General features: G+C 37.5%; 1 protein-coding gene across 1 annotated transcript in view; it reads left to right on the top strand.

Annotated features, from left to right (window-relative positions):
- Positions 1–22,496, top strand: part of Khdrbs2 (KH RNA binding domain containing, signal transduction associated 2) — a 278,911-nt gene extending 256,415 nt beyond the window's left edge. Inside the window, exons 12-15 of the mRNA XM_036167142.1 lie at positions 3,796–3,887; positions 20,509–20,673; positions 21,542–21,637; positions 22,076–22,496. The gene's annotated coding sequence lies outside the window, so the exon portion shown is untranslated. The remainder of the gene's footprint in view (positions 1–3,795; positions 3,888–20,508; positions 20,674–21,541; positions 21,638–22,075) is intronic.
- The last annotated feature ends 330 nt before the right edge of the window (positions 22,497–22,826 follow it).

A 22,826-nucleotide genomic window follows, 5' to 3' on the forward strand; every position in this document is an offset into this window, starting at 1 on the left:
GAATATCAAGTTTGTCATTACTCAGTTGTGTTCATAGTGTGAAGTTGGCAAGGTTTTAAATTTCTCTTCTACCAGTCATCATGTCTGAACCTCCTGGTGATGAGTTAAGGCAGAGGACAAGAAGAGGAGAGCCACAGCTTTGTTAAAATACATTTGTAGTAGTACTTACTCGTGCTCTGTGTGATGTAATGCTATACTTGGTGTGCAAAGGAAATGTGTTCTCTTTTCCTCAATGTACATTTCAGTTCCCCCTGTGAACAAGGATGTCCAACTAACTTGGTCAATTAATTAACAGCCCTAGTGTTGGAGATATCAGAGACTTTATTTTAGAATGAATAGAGAATGGTTGTAATCTGTTCTGTCCAAATAACAGTAAAGCCAGAAATAATTTTTCCAATTTAAAAACTGACCCAATTTCTGCAAAAGTATGTTTTTTTTAGTAATTCTGCAAACTAGAGGGAACATGTTAATATATCATATATCAACTATTGCTTTAAATGTGATAAATTTTATATAAACATAGAATATCAGTGGTATTATGTTACATATAGATAAGTTAAGAATTCTGGTATTCCAAATTAAGATTTTCTTTTGAGTTTGTCTGACAAATTCCTCTGTTCAAACCCCATTTTAGTCTTTAGTGTTAGTACAGTAAAGCTCAACTTATGGGTCATATCTTCATGTTCATCTTTTATTCCTATACAAAGTAAGCACTTTGTATACTGATACATAATCCTTATCACCTAGATGATATAATGAGATCCTATAAGAATTCTTGGAGTTTTTAAGAATTGCTGAAGTTTCATTAAGTTTAATTATTCTCAAATGACTAAAAAGAGTTTATTCCTGGGTGACTAAGGATATGAAAGCAGCATGTGAACATCACTTGGTAGCCACTCAGCAGGGTGTTTGCTTGGGGTTGGTAGAGACATAAAGCTTGGTGCTCTGTAGAGAAAGACAAATGACATCTCATGATACACTTGTCCACTGCATAGTACTAGTGTTAGGCCAATTTCACTAGCATCACAGTCAGCTGAAGTCAGATGCCTGCTCAAGTCTGAGGGAGTCATCTGCTTCCCATCATGTCTTAGCTGCTTATAAATATCACTGTTTGTGCCATGTCGTATACCAATGACAGTGATTAATGGTTGTCATTATCTTCACTCAGACTCATAAAAACTTCCTCAAGAAAGACCAATCATAGCTAGAATGATGTTAGTTAAACTGTTTTCCTACAACAGGCAATATAAAAGCACTTAACTATAAAAGGTGAGACTGCTAATTTATTGTGTTTTGAATCTGCCTGACAACTGCTGCTTGTGGTTAAATTTGCCATGTGGTGAATTGAAATCCTATATGTGAGTCCCTAAGATATGCCTATCTGGGTGATTGCATAGTACTTCAAAGTTACTCTGTTCATATAAGAATATAGATGACAGCTGGGTAGGGGTGGCACACACCTTTAATCCCAGTACTATGGGAGGCAGAGCCAGGCGGATCTCTGTGAGTTCCAGGTCAGCTTGGTCTACACAGTGAGATCCAGGACAGGCGCCAAAGCAACATGGAGAAACCCTGTCTCAAAAAAAAAAAAAAAAAAAAAAAAGAATATAGGAGATGATATATAATAAAAAGCCCAAGAGTAGCATAAATCTGACACTGGTTGTTTGGAGGGTCAATATTTCTAGCAGTGAGGTGAACCTTTCATCATCCATTTGTGATTTCATTCACAAACTCTGTTTTTAAGGTAAGTATAAAGTGTTATTGTGAGCCCATGCAGAAATGTTTAAATAAGTGAAACCGTTCTTTGTATCAGATGGAACCTGAGTGGTGCATTAAATTATTGTCAAGCAAGTGAAAAACTCATGATTTTATTGTGCTCTATAGCAACAAAACAGTAATGTATTGATTCCCATTTGCCCATGACTTTTAGGTCTTATATCACCAGAATTTGAAGTTATGAATTCTTGAGTATTAGAGTAAAACAGAAAGCTGAAATAAGTCAACAAGGATATGAATTTTGTTGAAAGAACATGATAAATGTTTGAACCATTTTTGACAATAAATGGAACAGGAGACAGATGTAACTGTGGAGAAAAACGTCATCTATGAAACCTGATATATATATATGGCTTCTGTTTAAAGAGTTATTGTGGTCATCTTTCCAAGTTTCACCTTTTTATGTTAGATGGAAGTTCTATTTTGTTGCAAAGAGCCAGCATGGAGGCATTCAGAAATATCCATGGGATAATATGAATTTGAACAGAGGGAACAGAATGTAATAGAATGAGGCCATGAGTTCCCTCCTGAAATTCTAATTTTCTCTATAGCAAAAGGAGAAATGAATGTATGCACTGTAAATAGAGTGCCCATGGGTTTTAGTTTACAGTGTTGATCTACCGTAGATTGGAACCATTCCACCTTTTCATTTTCAAGGTTTTAGTATGCATGACAAAGTATGGTAGCCTTATCTATGAACAATAATAAAAGGCTCTCAGTATTTATTACCCATTTATTAGATGCTTGCCATTTGTTAGAGACCTTAAAATCCTTTCAATGAATAATGAATTCTTTATATTAACCTGATAATGCGTTGGCTGGGGACATAGTGCTCTGTGGTAGATCATTTGCACAAAGCCCTGATTTCTATGTACAACACTGAAAAAAGGTGAAGCAATAATGAGTCAAGTATTTTATTATTCCCTCATAACAGTTAAAGAAGCAGAATTAGGGAGAATAAAACAGTATGGTGTGTTCTCACAGTGGGCAAGCCTAGATCTCACCCTACAACAGAAGATGGCATAGTCTTTTCCTAATTACCAGTTTGTATAAAGTATTTTGTGTAACATACTCAAATATTATCAGCTGTTCTACTTTTATTATCCTGAGCACTTATAACTGTGTTTTTATAAAGCCAAGTGCTCTTTAAGATGCAGTAGAAGTCTGAACTCAACCAAGTAGTAGTCAAGACACTTATGTCTCTATATTAATGAAAGAGATTTGCTGAAAGATTTGTTTATGCCAGGCACTTTAATTTTTATTTTTTCCCCTATGTTAGACCACAACTTTACTAAACAGTTATACAAGACAAAATGTGTGATTATCATAAATACAAACATTGCTTCAGCTATTAATCCTAAATTGGTTCACAGGTTAAAAATAAAGAATGAGGTATTATGTTGTTTCCATAGATTGCCCACCACTGAAACTTCTATGCCTAGGCACCTAGGAGTAACTTATTATCAGGATACTAGAAAGATAATCTGAATAAAAGGAAAATTCTTAGAGGAAGAAGAACTCCCCTACCTCTCATATCTATAGTTACTATAATGTACTGAATACTTGATGAGGACATGTACTTTACATATTGTTTGTTTTTTGTTTTTCTCTTCACCATACCTCAAATAAAAAGAAAACTGCATTTGAACCAATGAAAGTTCAATTCTGCTGTGCTATACAGGGTATTTGTCTCTGAAATCTCTAGATATTGCTCCAATTTAGAAATATTTCTGATAAAAAGTATTAAACATGAACAATATGTATTCATAATCAACTTTGTTGTACCATTGTGTAAACAATTGAATATAAAACATATGTAATAGTAGTATAGAAATGCTATTATATATAAATATCTAGTCATTATTTATAATAAAAAGTGGAAATTCATATGAATATACACTAAGTTCTTTGTGTTATAGAAAGGCAACTAAAGACAACCAGGCTTATGCACAATATGATTATAGTTCACTTGGTGATACATATATGCCTCCAAATATGGACTGTGTGCTGTCATTACAGACTAAAGAAGAAGTTAATTTGTCCCAGGGCTGAAAAAAAATGGCATCATAAATGAGATGGGATTGGATGGAATGATCAGATGTGGAGAAAAAGTAAGTGAAAGAAACTTTATCTTCTCTAGCAGGAACTAATAATGTCTTGTCTTTAGGGCTTGAGAGCTGACTCAGTGGTTAAAAGCTCTATATTATTTTTTCAGAGGACCTCAGTTCAGTTCTCAGTACCCATATCAGGTTGCTCAAAACCTTCCATAATACCAGCTCCTGGGTAACCAATGCTTTTATCCTATACATGCACATACCCACACTCTGACACTCAGACTCTCTCTCTCATGCACACACACACATTTTAAAATAATAAAAATAAATCTTTAAAGTTAATAAAAGAGTTATAATGTACTTGAGATCTTATATATGATTACACATTCACATTAACATCTGTAGTAAATCTATTCACAGCTAGTAAACCTAATTTAGACCACAAGCTTACAATGGCAGTTTTTGTGTGCTTTTGTCCAAATTTTGCTCTTTAAATTGTTAGTATATCTGCTAGCATCTAGACTTTGTATATCACATAGTTATTAAATGAATGGGACAGTTCAGACACTTTTATCGTCCTCCACCCCTTGCCTGTGCGGCCAATTACAGTGGTCTCCATGTAAAGATTGAGTATTTTAGCTGTGGCAGTTTGAGGCTGCTTTTGTTTACGTTTGCTTTGTTGTTGTTGTTCTGGAACCGAAGGCTCTCACAATTACCATAACCTTATGAAGCAAGCTTTTAAGGCTTTTTGTTTTCCAGAAGAAAAGGGAGACCAGCAAAGGAGCTGGAAACAAGTTAGCTGCAGGAGGTTCTCTTCTGAGAACAGCTGGTGTATTGCTTCCTTACTTTTCTACTGCTGTGATAAAACATCATGACTATGGCGTCTTATAGATCAAAAGAGTTTATTCAGGCTTGTGGTTTTGGAGGATTAGAGTCCATGGTGGCAGTATGGAGCAGCAAGCAGCAGGCATAGCCACTGAAGGAGCATCTGAGCTCACATCACAAACCATAAGCCAGAAGCAGAGACAGCAGGGAATATCCGGAGACCTTACATTCTCAAAGTCCACCTCCAGGGACATACTTCTGCCAAACAGTGCCATCTGTTGGGGACTAAGAGATTAAATGTCTGATACTAAAGAGGACATCTCATTCAAACTGCCAGAGCCATCCAACCTTTTGCTCAGATCAGTCCCTCCACAGGAAGCAGCAAAGCCACCAAGCCTATCCATCAACAGTACCATGGCTTCCCTATTGTTCTCGAGCACCATCTGCTCCTTCCTGTCTTTTAACAAGAGATGGTTGGTTTCTCACTGTTTTGGTTGGGTTGGTTGAGAATGCTTTTGAAGTCGTAGCCAAAAAGATAACCAAGCATCTTTATCTCACGCTACTTGTTGGCCTCGGTGAGATCAAACATGGTCAGTTTCGGTTTCTGTGATGGAGAATGGTTGGATTTCCATGTTCTCCGGGTGGAATCTCGGGACATTTTGAAACAGGTTCAGAGGGAGAAGATACAAGGAAGAGTAAAGAATGGAAAGAAAGCAGAGTGCAGGTGGGAAATATGATGAGCTGATGGCAGAAAGCTTGACCTTTCTAACAGTGTGTCAATCACTTCGTAAAACAAGGGACATATATTTAGGGGGAAACAATTTTAGTAGTAAAGATAGCCACTTCTTTTAGAATTAGGAAATGAGAGCTTGTAGGACCTGGAAGGAAGGGCCTGGGCAGAAGCTATCTTCATAGCGTTTGGTACCTGGGGGCCTAGACCTGAGATCACTTGAAGAAACCCTGGCTGGCCCTCCCCATTGATTGATTTTGATTTATTTGACTTTAATGTCTAAGACAGAAAAACTTTTAAAAAGTGGCCTCCCATCTGAAGTAATATTTAGTAAACTTTCAAGGGGACTGTATTCTCACAGACACGTGAAATACAGAACCGAATGAAACCTCACAGCTTCAGATTCCGCAGCAGAACATTAGTGTTTATATTGGCTGCCAAATAGCCCCACTCAAAGCTTGCTTCTCCTGGCTTCCTTGGTGACTGGCACTGCATTGTCCTACCTTCTCCCCATCCTCATCCTGGATGATCATCATCAAGTAAACACTGGGAGGGAATCCATAATTGCACAATTCATTATGAGTAGTGATTGAACAAGACCAGGCCCAAAATATTTCGTTTACCTTGGGCCACATGAGACAACTTAGAAAACAATGAATCCATGTATTAGGGTATTCCAAGCATGTACCATCACATCCTTGATGGGATGACTATTATTACTTGTCAACTTGACATTCCTTGGAATCTCAATTGAGGAGTTTTCTCCACCTGATTAGTCTGTGAGGCTTTTTCTTGATAACTAATTGAGGTAGTAGGGCCCAGCAAACTGTAGTGTTGTCCCTAGGTAGGTAGGGCCTGGGGTGTGTAAAAAGGGTAGCTGAGCAAGCTAAATATGCATCTCTATAATTAGGGATATTGCTGGCTGAGTAACTATTTAAAGAAGGCATTGTATGGGAGAAATAGTTTTTGTTGTTGTTGTTGTTGTTGTTAGATTGCCTAAGTACAAATCTTTAATTGACATTGGGCTAATAGTGAGGAAAAAACCTCTGCCTTAGTCTCTCCCTCATTAAGTGAGAATAAAATATACCCTCTTTTATGATTCTTTGCCTGATGAAACAATCTATTTAATAAGCTACAATCATATTGCCCTTTTAGAAAGTCCCTGGCATGGAGAAAGTGCTTGGGGAGTGTGTTCTGGCAAATCAGCAGAGGATTAGACTAGATAACATTTGAGTCTCCTAAAGATTACATAGTATCAGCCAAGCTTCTACATTGTCTAGAAGCCAATGCCCCACTTGAACGAGTTTTGTGGAAATCCATGATAAAAGCACATCAGAAAAGCACAGATACCTGTGTCAGTGAAAGGTGCAGTAATTACGTTAAAGGGATCATCTAGGATTCTGTTTATATCGCATCTTTTAATTGAGCATCAGATTTTTCTCTGGGCAGTTACTGTTCCTACAGAGGCAAACACAGATGGTGCCCAGACTTCCTACTGAATCCTTCTAGGCAATAGCATTTATCAAAGTGCTGCAGGTCAGGAAAGACTCAAAGCAAACTCCCTATCTTAGCTTGATGCAACATGGTAATTTAGGCAAATAAACCTTTGTTGACAAATTCAAGGAATTACTGATGAATAAAATATACTAGTAACACAAACAAATTCTTAATTCTAAGTTTGATGAAAGAACAATTTCTTTTTAGAGAGAAAAAAAATCACTTGGTCTTTTCTGATGAGCATCTCTAGACAAAGCGAAACCAAGGTTTGGTTGCACATTTGTGTCTTGTAGTTAGCGGGCACATCGCTGTTCCCTCCTGACCTAGCCAAGCAAAGCCAAGCAGATGGGAGATTTGGCTTGCACATACTTACCTTTCATGCACACAATCCAAAAAAGTGCAGGCTTCCTTTCTGTGCTTTCTACAGCTCAACCCTCTTCACTGGGTTTTGCGGTTTCTAGGTCTATTTGCCCTTGAACCCTGTCCTTGCTCTTCCTTTGGCTCAATGAGGAGGAATCTGTTCTCCAGGGCTCCTTTCCCTCAGGGTCGTCCCAACTGGCGCAGCTGGCTCTTCCAAGCGCAGCCTCTGGAGACGAGAGATGGAGCAGGCAGAAGACAGAGATTCACTTACTTTCTCACTTCTGCCGCAGCTTCGTCTCCTAACTGAACCCTCTCAGATGTGCATGGATTCTGGCTCCCACCAGACAGCAACCAGCTCCCCCGTACTATGACAGTCCCTCCCCTGTGCTCCATTAGTCTGATCTTGGTGTGACTTACTTCTGGTATTAAATTCTGGTTCATCGCCCCCCCCCCCCCTTTTTTTTTTCTTATTTCATACCTTCTCTTTTGGTAATGGTCAATTTCCTGTTTCTCTATGTACCTGCATTACAGCTTCATTCAGATACTCCATGTGAGTGTTTATTTCCTCATTGGTTGCTGAGCGATTCCAGGTTGGGCTTGGACTACCTGCTCTTACTAAATTCCTGGGGAAGAAAGACTGTTGGCTGCAGTATCTTTCTGGTCATCGCCATGCCAATCTCAGAGGTGCTCCAGGTCAGGGTCTCCCACAGACAGTGTTCCCTTCACAGCTCTTCTCTTTTGCTAAGTGACTGTGCCACCTGTGCTCTGTCTGTGCTCTCCCAGAGGTGGGGACAGATAATATTGTCTTAGTTTCTGCTAACTATAGTGTTAGAACACACTGAGCTGTTACCTGAGAGCATACACAGAGAATTCCTCGTGTATGTCACGGGAGCTGATTTAGCCTATCAAGAGACAGTGCTCCCCACTCCTAGTTCAGTGGTTCACAGGGGTTACCTAAGACCATCTGAAAACACAGATATTAACATTACAATCCATAAGAGTAACAAATTACAGTTATGAAGTAGCAATGAAAATAATTTTATGGTTGGGAGTCACCACAACATGAGGAACCAGCCACAGCATTTGGAAGGTTGAGAACCACTGGCCTAGTATGTCACAAAGGATAACAAGGTTCCTAGACTCCCCTCTATGCAAAAAGAAGAATTAGAATATATATATTATATTAGTACCTATTCTAAAATCCTGTTCCTTGTACTTTCTTTCCAATGAAAGAAGTGAGGGCGACAAAACCTGTCTATTTCAAGAAGGTTTAAATTACAGTTATTCACCTGTCTTACACCAAATGTGTCAAATTGTTGGTCTGCAACCTTGGGGCTTCTTAAGCTTTCTTGGGGTGTAAACAGTATAGCATATACCAATGTCAAGTTTCTACAAATAGCCTTGTGTGTGGGATTCCCCACAGTCCTTACACACACACACACACACACACACACACACACACACACACACACACACCATTCTACTGCTCTACTAAACTTCTTCAAATGGCCCTTTTTCCTCTCAGTTCCCCCTGTTAGGCTCTGTGAACTCTCCCTTCTCCACCCCGTTTGAAAAGTGTTGCTTGCAGCTTCTTGTTTGTGCCCCGATGGTGCATTATTTGAAGTGAAATGTTTCCCTTTTCTGACAGATTTGAGTCTCCATAATAAAAAGTCTGTTGGACTTCCTTCATTTACTGCCCAGAAACTTCCCGGACACTTAGGTGTCATTTGAAACATGTTTGCTGAACTCTTAAAACAGCGCTGACATCCCGGGGGTCTCATGGGCTTGGTCAAAATTACCATGAGCTCTTGGCAAGAAAGTGTTTTGTTTCTCACCATTCTTAGTTTCAAGTCATACTTCAACAACACACTGGTTACTTTTCCAAGACCCAGTGTTTATTCCCTGTTCATACAGGAATTTTTATCGTTGGTGAGCAACAGTGACACTGGAAAGATACGAAAGCACTTTAGCAACTTTAGCTGAAAATTCTCAAATCTGTTCTTGGCTCTATTCTCTTCTGGCAGAAGTTACACCCTCTCTCTGAGTCTGTCTGCCTCAATTTAAGCCTTATTTCCATGTCCATCTAAATATGTCCTCACTGCCTCCACCATCAATTAAGTAAATACCACGTCTTTAACTCATTTCCTTTCAGAGGACGAGCTCAGCCGCGCTCTGTTTAGTCAATTATAATGGCTGTCTCTGCACACAGTGGTCCATTGCCTCCAGTGCCATTTCTCATGCATTTGTTTATTCGCCCCAATTAGACTCAGAGCTCTAGAGACAGAAGTATTCTTTTCTTTTATTCTTCATGGCACAGGCTTGCGAGTTGAATGTCTTCCAGATTTTACTGCTGTCTGTGCTGATGTCTTAGTTCTTTATCAAATAAACGTACTGTGTACTCACACTCTACATAGGTCCACTATAAACGGGTATTTGGTGGCCTATCCAGAGCACTGGTCAGAGAGGCCCCTTCTCCAGATACTCTGAGGGCTAGGACGGGCAGCCCAGGGACTACAGCGACTTTGCTGCTTGTGGCTTAAGACTTTAATTCCAGAAACCAGGAAGCAGAGATGCGGAGGTCTATGTGTGTGAGACTGAGGATAGCCTGGTCTACATAGCAAGTACTAGGACAGTCTGCACTACATAGAAAGACCCTATCTCAAAACAAATAATCAAATAACAACTAATAATAATAGAAACAGTAAGGAGTATCCCTAAGTTTTTCTTCCTAGGGATTCACTATTACTTTTATAGTACTTTCATCATGGATAAGTATGTCTCTGCCATAGAATCTAGCCCTTTTCTTCAAAACACATAATGATATTATATGAATATTTAAAATCTGTACATATAATGAGCATATAAAATGTAGATTTTAAATATAAATGAGTAAAATATATAATATACATAAAGTATATTTATGTGTAAGCAGCATATTTAAAATACAATCATATGCGTGTTTGTATAAATGTGGGTTTTATGTTTGATTTCTACTTCCCTCCATAGATTTTCTGTACCTAAGGGTCTGTCTCCAGTAAATACCAAGTCTAACACAAAGCCTGGCACATAGTAATATCCATAAATATTCACTGAGGGAATGAATCAATGGAAGTCAACAGCTTTTTCTAATCATTAATTATATCAGCTCTTCAGTCATCTTGAGCAAAAAAGTATAGAAAGAAGAAAACTAGGAGCCTTAAAAAATTGCTTTTTTTTTCTCTTCTAAAACTTCATGGGTTTATGATCTGCCTCTCCAGGGAAAAGGCCCCCATTCCTCTTTGTTTGTTTTCAGCTTGACACAGAAAGAAAAGAAATGGGAAAACCTCTGCTGTTCACTGCTGCTGCTGCCCACTAATAGAGAAGCCACAGCTCTCCCAGTAGATCACCTGTCAGTAAAACCCTGCTGACCAGACAGTGAGGTGGAAAAGTAAGTGGACACTTTTGCCCATTCTGTGGTAGCATCCTGCTTCTCCTAAACAGTCCAACCTGGATGTCTTCAGAACACACCGAGAGCATATTATATGAGTGTTTGTTCACTTATCACAATCAAAACTACTTAGAAGAGAGGAAGAATGTGATATAATCACAAGAGTATACTGGGAAGCAGACCATCTGGTTTCAGCTTCTGGCCTCAATCCTTTCTAAGAGGTTGATTGCAAACAAGTTGTGAGCCTCTGCTTTTCCTCTCTCTCTACCTTCTTTCTTAAGCAGAGATCCTAAAATCATTGAATTCATAAGACTTCATCCTAGAAGTAAATAACAGAACACACAAAGCCTTTGGAATAATGTCCAACATGCTTAATAATTGTTCCTCAGTCATTTTTGTCATTTTTATAATTACTTTTGTCTGTTGCCATCCCAAAATTAAGATAGGATTGCTGCTAATACATGATGATTAAATTTCCACCAAGACTAAGTAAGCGGGGAAATGAAAAACTCACATAAGTAATAGCAAGAATTGAAATGCGGCATCAGAAAAGATGTAGGAGAAACAGGAAAAGGTACAGCAGAAAGACAAGATTATCTGTTTGCTCTCCCTCTTGCCCCAATAGAAAATATGACTTCATATACCTGTCAAGAACCTAATGAACACTACTCTTACAGCTTCTCGCACAGTCTAAGCAATTTGGAGAACAATTAATCACCATCTACTCCACAGTCAGCTTGTCATTGCTGAGGAGTCTGCACTGACTTAACTGGATGGTTAGCAAACTTCCTCATTCAAAGGCTCTTTGACCCCCTTTCCTTCATCCCAAAGGGTGCAATTACATCCTCCCCATACATCATTATAATAGCACTATTAGTCCTGAAAGTAAGAGACCCTCTCACACTGTGTTCTTTCCTTTTTGATTCTTTATCAATACATGTGTGATTCATGTAATACATATTTATTTAGGTTCTTTTATGGACACGGCACTGCATTAGATACCTGATATAAAACAAACATAAACCACAATACAAGCAGCCATCAACAAATAGTGTCTGCTTCCATGAAGCTTCTGTCTAATTACAGCTCTCAACAGCAAATCACCAGAAATGTATGCCAGAAATCAGTGGGAAGCTTTCGATAAGATGATGAGGTTGGGAAGTTTGAAGGCTATCTTAGGGCAATGCACTGATATTTAAGCATCATCTGAAGACAGAAAAGAAGCAGGCATTCAAGTTCTGGGCAAGATTCCCATGTCATGCAGAAAGAACAGCAGTACAGGAGTCGTGGTGTGGAATGAGCATGCAAGCGTGCATCCCTGCATCTGTAGTGGGACATGGAGAACCATGGGAGAATCGCCATGAGGAGAGCATGGAGGAGCAAGTGGTGATCAGAGAATGCAGCTTCTTGTGGTATGAGTGTTCTTACTGTAGACCATGGCACTTTTAGAAGTTATTTAAACAGGATACTGTGGCTTAATACATATTATAAGAGACACTCCTGGCTGCTTCATGGAGAACATGGGGGAAGAGGGTGTAAATAAAATTTGAAGACAACTACCAGAACAGTGCAAGCCAGAGAAGATGCTTGTAGTTCAGACTTGCTTAGGAGTGACTGAATTGGAAAGGGAATAACCACATAAAAGCCAGAGGTGTCTGCTTCATGTGTTGGGTGGCAGTCCCACTTGAAAAAAAAAAAACAGTAGAAATAAGATTTCTGTCTTAATCAGGTCTTTTCATGATATGATTTTGGTATTACAACAGAGATGCTACATAGCCATGGGATCATACTAGTTCGGAGTTCCTCTGCCAATGGCCTCTGCATTATGGCCCCTCAGTTGTTTAATTCCTTCACTGTAGGGTAAAACCAGTTAGTTTAAAATTGCTCCAGGAAAAAAAAAGACAAAAGACAAAATGTTACACATGCATTTATTTTTCTTAAAGTAGGCTACATAAATCTTTACCCATTTAAAGATATGTCTGCTCTGTGTTTCCTATCAAATATGACTCCTCATCTCTGGTAGTTGGTAAATTCTAGCTCAGATGTATTTGTGCCTCTCTGGCATCTACTTCCCCAACAATGCAATGCTTTCCTTTGTATGATTCCTTTGTCCTCCCCTACACCCTTCCATATTTCAGACTCCGGACAAGACTTGCGGATAAGGGACATTTCCCTACACCAGAGTTTGTCAAAGTAGCCCACAGAATCTTGTCTGAGCTACTACCACCTTGAAGTCTTATCACTGTTCTTGATCAGTTTCAAAAACTCAACCCCAAAAAAGTCCAAAGGGGAGGAGAGATCTTCCCTTAGATGCCTTTCTAGAAAAGATTAGCAGTGGGAATCAATACTGCTACTTCAGGAACCTAGAGAATCAGGTGTCATGTAAAATATGGGACTTAGAGAGGAAACATGCATATAACCAATGGGTCAGTGCCTGCCTACTTTCAGTGGTTATGGCCATGTACTGGTGATTCCTGTAGGACATACTCTGCCTCCTCCATGACACAGCCACATAGACTCTCTTCTTCTCTGCTCTTGTAGTTTTCTTGTGGTTTTACCACATTACTGTAAGCATCTGGCTATTGTCTTCACCCAAAATTGTCCTTGAAAGCACAATATGTGCTCATCTCTAAATTTCAAAGATCTAGCACATCTGGTATAGAGTCCTAAGTGAATATATTTCTGAATGACTGAATGAACAAGTGAGTGAATGGATAAACGGTATGGTCAAAGTAAAAGAGAAGAGTTAGTGATGGTGCTTTGTTGATAGACTACAGGTGACTTGGGCAGGATAGGACGTCTTTAGCTTTCATGGTGACAGTAGTCTTCTCTAATCTTATTTTTAGTGTCAAACTAAATCTCACTCTTACCTGAAATATAAACATTTAGAACTTGGGGTGTACACATATTGTTTGGCAGAAACTATCTAGAGAAATGATGGAGTTATATGTAAATATTTCAGTTAATTACAAAAACAGCTAGTTCCGTAAAAGCTAGCAGTGATCACAACACCAATGGCTAGGCTATAATTCATCTTCTAACCTTATATTTACTTCACTTCCCTTCTTTAGAAAGAAATTTGTGAATAAAAAAAAAAGACAATGGCATTATAGCTCCTGTTGTGTGCGATCTCAATCTGAGTCACTTCTAAGAGGACTTTTCTGGTCTTAATTACCATTCATTTTCTGATATCAGTGCTGCTGTCATTGGGCTTTCAATCAAGGAAGCAAAGCTAGTCCCAGGATGTTATGAGTTATATTTTTTTTAATATTTTCTACTAAAACACTTCTTCTTAATACACAATTTGGCATTTGTCTTACAATAACTATTGCTATGACTGAACACTATGACCAAAAGTAACTTGTGAATGAACAGGTTAATTTCACTCACAGTTCCATCATCAAAAGCAGTAAGGACAGGAACTCAAGCAGGGCTGGAGCTTGGAGGCAGGAGCTGAAGCAAAGGCCACTGAAGAGAGGCTGCTTACTAGCTTGATCCCCATGGCTTGCTCAGCCTGCTTTCTTATAAAACAAAGACTGCCAGCCCAGGGATGGCACCACCCAAAATGGGCTGGGCCCTCCACCATCAATCACTAATTAATAAAATGCCCTACAGGCTTGGCTACAGCTGGATCTTATGTAGACATTTTCTCAATTGATGATCCCACCTCTCAGATGACATAATACTTCATAGCAAAAATAAGGAAGGAAGCCGGTGTTGTGGCACATACCTTTAATCCTAGAATTTGGGAGGCAGAGGCTAAAGGATCTCTGTGATTTCAAGGTCAGTCTGGTCTACATAGTAAGTTCCAGGACAGCCAGAGCTACATATCGAGATGCTGTCTCAAACAACAACAACAGCAACAACAATAATAAAGTAAATGAGATACAGGTTCATTATGACTAAATAAGTAATACAAAATTATTTACAAAGTCTCTAGACACATGGGAGCACAATACCTCCTATTTTCTTAGCTGTGCCAAAACTTTGAACATAAGACATGTTACATATTTAATGAAAACCTTTCATTACAAAAGGAAAAATCAGCAAGTTTTGAACATTGTGAGAAGCAGCTGAATACTAAATTTTAAAATCTCACTAAGTGCATCTTGGAATTGATTTTCTAATCCATTGTGTCACAACTAATTACTGAAGCAAATTCATCTCCAGGGCAGAGAGGAGCAGTTATCAAACATTAGAGTTCTGTTTTAAGTATCACGTGTATCCATAATTGCAGATAACTATACATTAACTTACATATATATCACATCTCTTGATTTATTCATACATGTTGGTAAAAATACTGATTGTGATTGGTTCCTCATTTAAGATATAAAACAGTTCAATTATTTTTTATAGAATTTCCTACATGACTACTGTATTTATGCCATTTCTACATCACCCTTTAAGCCACTCCAATTCCTCCAACTTCCCCCAACTCTCTCTCAAATTCATGACTTCTTTAATTATATGAGGGGTGTGTGTGTGTGTGTGTGTGTGTGTGTGTGTGTGTGTGTGTGTGTATTTGTAAATACAATATGCTGAATCCATTTAGTGTTGCTCATATATGTATGTGTTTAAGGCTGTACACTTAAGACTGGATAACCTTTCAGGTGGTTCATCCCTGGAGTGGAAAACTGATTATTTCCCAGCAGCCTCCTGGAGCTCTTCATCCAGGAGTGATACTTGTGAGATTTTTCCCCATCTACTTTGGGAAGTCAACTGGTATTGTTGTTGATCAGGTCTTACTTATGTGGCCATGTTGTTAAGATTTCAGGAGTAGAACTCCCTGTCACAGTATATAGAAATGGCAATTTTGCAATAGAAGTCCTGGTTCTCTGACTTTTGCTTTTTTTTTTCCCAAGCCTCTTCTGCTATGCTAGTTGAGAATTAGGTGAAAGGCTTCTGAATGAATTGAAGATGTGTACCTCAAGGTCATTTCTCTTCATATTGACCAGTTGTAGATTTCTGTAATGATCTGTAAAGGTCTGTGACATCCACAGCCATAGGTAGTTTGACTGGGCTCATAGCACCAGGCATGAATTCACTTCTATGGAGCTGGTCTTATATCCAACTAAACAGCTGTTGGTGGTTACCATGATACAAGCACTACTATTGCAGCATTGGAGGTATCGTGTCATGCTGTTCATGTTGTGGCTCATGGGCTTTACAGATAGGTAGGAGTAGTGATTTTTTTCCCCTGGGAAGCTTATATAGCACCTTCAGATACTGGAAGAGCTAGTCCTCAGGAAGGAGCTTCGAGGTCAGTTCCAGCTGGATTCCTCCAAGTCATGTGTCTTTAGCAATAGTTTCGTACCTTAACTTTATGGAAGACAAGCAAGGGCAATAGAAATTGCCTGCATTGTTTACAGAGTTTTTTTTATTCCTTTGACCAAGAACTAGAAGAGAGGTTTCCTATGGCACTGAGATTTGCATTAAATAGTCTATGCCACTTGTGAGGGGGTATTATTACCCCAAATGGTATAGCAATATAATATATATTTACACACATTATATAGTGTATATATGTGTGTGTGTGTGTGTGTGTGTATAGTGTGTGTGTGTTAATTATTTTTTACACAGAATACAAATAAAGGTTTATTGTACAAAATTAAGGCTTTAGATTTCACAGTTCACCAAAATTAAAAAGAAAAATTAGGTGACTCTTTCTGCCAAATTTTACTTTCACTTCCAACCATTAAAATGACTTGACCAAATGTTAATTTTTAAATAAGCACAAAATAATGTTTCCTTGTGGTCTTTTCTATCACCATTGGTGTTTTTTTGTTTCTCTCTTTCCTTGTATTGCTCCCCCTGCCTCTTATCCAGTTAAATTTGAGCCCTAAATATCAAACTTCCCTCATACAAATTATTGCCTTTGTTATCACTAAGTGTTTTTATATTGATTTGCCATTTATAGGATAGTTTCATGGTTATTTCTCAATGATCTTACTTTACCTTTAGAAACCTAAAATTTAAGATAATAAATGCATACTTAAATACACATCATATGTATTCATATTCTAGCTGTTCTTTCCTAATAGCAAAAATAGACTCATAAGTACAAAAACATTTTAAAATTAAAAGGTAATAAACTACCCGAATTGCCCCAGGGGTGAAGTTCTTTCCCAGCAGATGAAGGTGATGCTTTGGGTGCCATGGAACATCAGGAACTTTTCTGAACACACACAAAAGGCAGGTCAAAATCTCTGGATTTTCATCACTTTACAAGTTAAAAAAAAAAAACAGAATAGTGGACTTTTATCGTAGACAAATTAGTCTTGCACGGTGATGCATACCTTTAATAATATCACTGAGGTGACTTGTGAGACCAAGGCCAACCTAGGTTACATAAGATGTTCATGTTCAGAAAAAAATAAAAACAAGGGCAATCGGTGATATGTTCTAAAGCATTTCCCCATAGTTACCAGATGTTGTCGTTCCCTCCCTTCCTCTTCTCCTCCAAGGCCACTCAACTACCCCTCTGTGTCTGAGAAGCAAGGACTCTGGATACCATCTACTTTAAAATACTTGGTAATCCTAGAGCTTATGTAGTGCCCATGGCTGGGAAAGCACTTTACAGCATCAGGTGCCCAATTATGTAACATTTCTGTAACTACTGTAGAGAAGATTATAGCTATAAGAATATTAATGTTCCCCACTGAGCTGCTGGAATTTGTCCAAGACCACACTAGTGATAAGCCAAATATATTTCTAAGCATATTGCACACTACTGATTTTTTAAATAACTATTAATAGGTATGAGGTTATCTCTATTTTATACATAAAGGAGCTGACACTCACAGTAATTTGAAAGTGTGCCATAGTAACACAATTTGCAAAAAGAGAAACTGAATAAAAGCCCTGGAAAGTAATCACAAAACAAAAATGTGTGTGCTTATTGGAAGCAATGAGAGGGATACAACCCCAGCATCTGCACCACATCCCAACTGTCACCCTAGCTACCAGGGATCCACGTAAACTAGACAGTGGGATGTCACTGGAGGTTATGGAGAAAAGCAGAGGCTGCAGAGAAAACTCAGAGGCTAAGAACATTTGTTGATTTTGCAAAGGACTCTTGTTCTATTCCCAGCACCTACATAGTAGCTAACACCTATCTAATTCCAGTTCCAGACAATATGATGTTCTCTTCTGGCCTCTGAAGGGACTGTACACAGACATATAGGCAAGACAAACAACCATACACATAAAATAAAAATGAATCTCTAAAAAAGGAAAGGAAGAGTCATCCATTATGTTATGTATTGGAGACCTAATGAAACATGTCTTGACAAATGTTTCTGAGGGTTTAATGGGCTATCATGCCCCATAAGTCTCCCTCTCTGAGCATAGAAGCATGCTTTGCATCTAGAAGTCCAGAAAATGCTTTAAAATGACTCACCTGAGTATTCTTAAGAATCTACCTGTCTATGCCAAAGCTCCCCAGACCATTTACAAGGATATTGCCGTCACTCATCTCAAGAGAATTTTTTCCAAATTTTTGACATGTCACATATTTAGTAAATTTATGATATTTAGCATATAAACTATGGAAATATAGATACATATCAACCTATGCATACACATGCTTATATATGGACATATTGGAGAATGTATGCAGATATATGCACACATTTATAGCACGGCTTACATATTCAAAGTAGTTCCCTTAAATGGCCACCTTTGGGAGGAATGTATTTCCAAAAAAAAAAAAATTTCAAAAACATAATTTTGGAGTTGATTTAGAGAAATATTTTAAGTGTTCTCATAATTATCTCATCTTTCCAGAGAGGATTTTTTTTTTCTGGAAAGAAACAAGACTATTTAAATCAAGTGGGATCTGAAACTATCAAATAATGACATTAATTTTCTTATGAAATGTGAAATTGGTTCTGAGAGCAATTATAGAAGTGTATGCTACAGCATGTCGACTAATAGGCCCATGGGCACATGCCTGTGTTAGGACAGTACTTGCAATTTCTAATTTTCAGATTAAAGTAACTCATGATCATTTCAGTGTGTGTGTGTGTGGGGGGGTGTTATCATGCATTCAGTCAAGTAATTTAAATACATGGAGTCCTTATGTAAAAGACAATGGAAAATAATGGCAAATATAAAAGTGGATGTTACATCTCTTTATTCAGGGAAAACTAAAAAGCGACTTTAAACATTGCATAAAACCAATTAGAGAGAAGCTAGTTACTGCTGTAGGGAGGAGAAGGGCAATGCCATCTGTTTACATTCTGCTTAATCTTCTGAATAGTTCTTTAGTTATGTCCCCAGAACTCAGGCTTCTCATACACAGTAAAAAGTAAAATAAAATAAAATAAGTTACTAGGGCTGACTTCAAGTAGACTTGGATTTGAACTCAGATGAACTCTATACATGGAAGTTACCTAATATGGCCAAGTCTCCTTCCTCATCTATAAAATTACAGAATGAAGAAGAGTAAACATTGTAGTGAAAATGCTGTACTTGTCCCAATGCCTGGTAATTCCCAATAATGACAATCATTGCAAAACTAAATGTTAAAGTCATGGTCTTTATTTTTATGAGAACACTGCTTTTTCTTGATCTCAAACTACCATTGTTTACAACTATTGGTATCCTTCCACCAACCTGTTAGCAAGTATTTGTTAAATATATCTTACACATAGATCTATGTCAGAGATTTGAGGTGAATTGTATTTTCATAGAGGTTATACTTAACTCCAGAGGTGAAGGTTATACTGCATCATAATACAAGATAGAGCCCTATCCAAAGAAATCATACACAGGGCATGTTAGCATTTTATAGAGAAACAGACTCATTCTGAAAGACAGGAAATGATTCATGTTTCGGGGGGGATGAAAGGCAGAATGGAAGGTTATCTTACATAGGAAAGTTAAGAACATCTTAAAGCAAAGAAGAGAGACCCAAACATGTGGAGTATTTCAGGGAAATGCACTTGTTTCAGTTGTCATAGTGTTTAAAGGAAGTCTCAAAATGTAGACACTACAGGCACTACACTGAGTTCTAGGATGCAAAGACAATAATGGATTTTACTTAGTAGACAGTCATAAACCAATGAAAACTTTTGAATGTAGGGGACCATAGTGGATGCTCAATTTCAGTCTAAGCTGGAAGTGACCCATACTGAATGTTGAAGAGAGAAAAGTTTAGAAAAAAGACCAGCAGAAAAGTCAGTAAAGTGATTAAACATATAACTGTTTAGACATGTGTTGACTATAGTACAAAGGACAGTATACCACCCTCATTGTACAATAATGATCAGCATTTTGCCTAATGCTACTAATTGATTTATTCCCTCATGATTTTTATTGGAATATTTAAAGCAAAGGTCATCTTGTTATTTAAAAACAATTCTGTATTTACCTCTGATAAGGACCACTTTTGATAAATTATATATCTTTCTTTCTTCATTTCTTTCTTTCTTTCTTTCTTTCTTTCTTTCTTTCTTTCTTTCTTTCTTTCTTTCTCTAGAGCTGAGGACCGAACCCAGGGTCTTGTGCTTGCTAGGCAAGCACTTTACCACTGAGCTAAATTCCCAACCCCTATATACCCCTTTCTTATACCATAGATCTCTAATGTTATCTTCTACACATTTGTATACATATTTATCCATTTATATCAAATATGACCCTCTATAATTTGTTCAAACCCAGATCCAAACAAGATCCACACTTTACTTTTGACTATCATGTATACAACATATTATGGTCATGTTATTTGGTGATTATTAGCATGTTTCCCTCCATTTGTTTTTCTACATTTATATGTTGGGTGATATTATTTCATGTTTTGTAACTAGACTGTTGCACTATTTTCTTCTCCTAAGGTAAAACTGTGACTCATCTAACCTTCATCCAGCTGTGTCATAATTGCCATGTACAAGACATCATACTGGATGCTAAGTATAAATAATCACAGATATCTGTAAATCAGGTCCCCACCTACAGGACTGCAGAATCTGGAGGAAAAATAAAGATTGAAATGCACAGAGGTAAGGATAAATGATGGTGATATAAATTAGTTAAGAGATAATTGTTACAGTGTTTTAGGTGAAGGGGTGAACTAAGAGGTGACCTGAGCTTTAGGAGGGATTTAGCAGATCAGATGGACAGGTTAAGGTGATTAGTAGTTTAAGAGGAAGTTGGGTTAGGAGGAAATCAAAAGAAAGAGTTCACAGTGTAATTTCAAACTGTAGGCAGAAGAACAAGTTTATTCTATGAGTGAAAAATATAGGGTATAAAGACAAAATATCACATGGAGAAAATGAGAGACATTCTCAAGGAAAACTGAATAAAATAAGCCAGTCAGTACAGATCATATGTAAAGGATTTGCCTAAAAACATATGTAAGGTCTGACTTGGGAGAATATTAAATGGCAAGCAAAATAATTTGAATATTGTCTTCCAGGACAAGAGATTATAAGACCCATTCACTTTTCCATATATGGGAAACTATTGGATAGTATGTAAAATTTTGTGTTTCATTAATAGGCAAAATGCATCATTTCACAAGGGACTTTAAAGTGGTTTATACATTCCAATAGCAATAATTTTTAAATATTTATGACAAATTTGCAAGAAAACTTAATGTTTTATTTTGCCCAACAGCTAGATTCTCCATTTTTAGAAAATCCAAACAAATTGAAGCTGATTTAATCAACATCACTACAGCTGAGCACAGAGGCCTTTGCAAGCAAGAATTAACTGTAGCTTGGTATAAAATAAAACCTTGACAAATTTGTCATGAGGAAAAACTAGTAAACACAGATCTGCCAAAATCAACTTTTCATCTATTAATAAAGTGTGTTTTCTTCCCATTGATAGCAAATATGAATTGACTCATAGTTTTTTCTTTACCAGAACAGTATTGATTTTTATTATTGAAATATTCAAATGGCAACTGAGTTATCCAGTACATCAAAGAAATTATATGTTGAATATGACACAGATTTATTGGTAAGTAATTTCTTCCTGAATGTTTATTATTTGTAAAATTATGAATAAGATATTCTATATAATTTTACATTTTAAAATATTTTAGAGTACCTATATATATCAGGATTTTATGCTAGGCTTTGAAGATAATAAAATCATACAGGAAATCATAGTATTCTAGTGGTATACATTCAAGAATAGATAATCATACACTAAACACAAAACACAAACTATGTACATCACAGCACACCATGGTAATAAGTACATGCACACACATATGCATGCACATGCTACATACATCACTACCACCAAGTAATAGGATTAAAATAAAGAAATCATTTGCTTTAGGTTAGGGTTCCTCATTAACAAAATTATTGACATTTGGGATAAAATATTTCCTAGGACTGAAGAACTATCACTTCTTGAATTGTGATAACCAAAACTGTTTCCTGTCTGCAGATACTGCCAGAAGTCCAGTGAGAATGGAGGATAAAATCCCTTGCAGCTTGAACTAATGGAGTAGGAAATTTCTAAATGCCATTTGTTAATGAAGACAACACACTGCTGAGGAAAATTCATAGTGTTTTGTGGCTGATGCAACTAACCTGAAATAAAGCTTTTTTGGAGTACAAAATAATGAAAAGGTGATTAAGCTCAAGTTTGAAAAATAAATAATTAAGTACAAGTTGTATTTAGAGGCCATAGAGCTTTCGGTGTTTGGGGTATAGTTAATAAAAATGTATAAAGGAATAATGGAAACTCCAGCACAATAAAAAGTAATCAAATTGCCGAGATCTTCAAATAAAAAGGCTGTTTCATTTTGGAGAAATGCTATTTGAATACACAAATGAAATTAATAAAACATGATTTTGGAAATGTATATGTGGTATTAATCTATATAAGAAACTGCTTGGTGTGATTCAATGAAGGATATATCCTGGAAGAAATTGGAGATCCTGGGGACAGGTATCCCAGTGGGTGATGAGAGGGAAGAACATGTATTCAACTCTGGATCTTGTGTCTGTGTCTGAGCTTGTGAGTTGTTGAGATTGTCTCATAGAGTCAACACCATGGCAGGGCTGGTCAACAGATTTCCTCAGTCACTCAGGGACTCTGTGTGGAAAGTTGCAGCTGATATTGCAGACTATTGAGGCTAAAGATTTATGATTCTAAATAGCAGCTCTACAGTGACACAGAAAGTATGTATCTG

The sequence above is a fragment of the Onychomys torridus genome, chromosome 18 (assembly GCF_903995425.1).
Source record: "Onychomys torridus chromosome 18, mOncTor1.1, whole genome shotgun sequence".
NCBI lineage: Eukaryota > Metazoa > Chordata > Mammalia > Rodentia > Cricetidae > Onychomys > Onychomys torridus.